This window comes from Chinchilla lanigera, unplaced genomic scaffold (assembly GCF_000276665.1).
Source record: "Chinchilla lanigera isolate Chin_1 unplaced genomic scaffold, ChiLan1.0 scaffold00004, whole genome shotgun sequence".
Classification (NCBI taxonomy): Eukaryota; Metazoa; Chordata; class Mammalia; order Rodentia; family Chinchillidae; genus Chinchilla; species Chinchilla lanigera.
This window is the reverse complement of record NW_004955405.1, coordinates 4,920,381-4,921,570: the sequence shown is the minus strand read 5'-3', so window position 1 is coordinate 4,921,570 and position 1,190 is coordinate 4,920,381.

Sequence of the window (1,190 nt, the reverse complement as noted above, 5' to 3'; positions counted from 1 at the left end):
AAGGCGAGGAAAAGGTTAAGGAAAAAACCCAAATGTATTTTGTGAACGTTTGGCTGGTGATAGAGCTCAGGGACACAGTGCCTGTCTGGCAAGCGCAAGGTCCTGATTTGATTCCTGGTACCAAAAACACCCCAAACAAACCATAAAACAGTATTTTGGGAACATCAGTCCGGTAACTGCACAACATTTTATACGCTTTTTTCCCAGTCTGAATCCATAAATTGTTTTTCTGCCATGTTCTTCATGCCAAAGGAAACACAGTATACATCCTTACTTATGCAACCATGTTTTTAGAAAAGAGAAAATACAGTAAAGTACTAGTGCATTTACTTACGAATGGTGGAATTATTTATTTTTGCCTATTTTCTGTACATTTGTAAGAAAAATTGCACAAGTCACGTTGTAGAGCTGTTTAGAAAAGCTACTCAAATTTCAGCAGTCAGTGCAGACAAGGTTAATTCTATGCTTATTCTAATTTTTCTGAGTAATCGTACTTGAGAGTTACAGAACATGTTTCAAAAGTTAAAAAGCCCTCTGCAAATGGGAAAAGAGAAGAAACCAAGTAGGAAAAGTGTGGAGCAGGCAGATGTTGAAGCTAACTTGGGTTTCAGTTTGAGTAAGGCCACTCATATCTGTATCACATATCATATATATTTGCATATATGTAAATAGAACTATGTATATATTATGACATATATACTTTAGTACTGAGGATGGAACCCAGAGGCTTCCCACTGAGCTGTATCCCCAGACCTTTTCTTAAATATTGAGACAGAATCGTGCTAAGGGCTGGGCTCAAACGTGCGATTCTGATTTTCCTTCCTCAGCCTCCCAGAGTGCTGCGATTGCAGTGTGAGCCTGTTTGCTTTGCATTTATAAAGTGGGAAACCTAAGAGCCCCTGGAAAGTGGAAATCGTACCCTGTGCTGAGGACAGGCCCGACGCCACTGTGGCGTTTCCTGACAGCTCCCTCCACAGTGGCACGGTATCTTGATTACTTTTTTCTCGCTGCTGGGACAAAATACCTGACGCCCAAAATTAAGGAAGGAAAGGTTTATTTTGCTTACAGTTCGTGGAAGTTTCAATCCGTACTTGGCAGATTATAAGGCAGAGTGGCACGTGGCAGAGGGCTGCATCTCAGGGCGGCAGCACACAGCTAAGCCGCAAGCACCCACCAGGGCGGAATGGGGG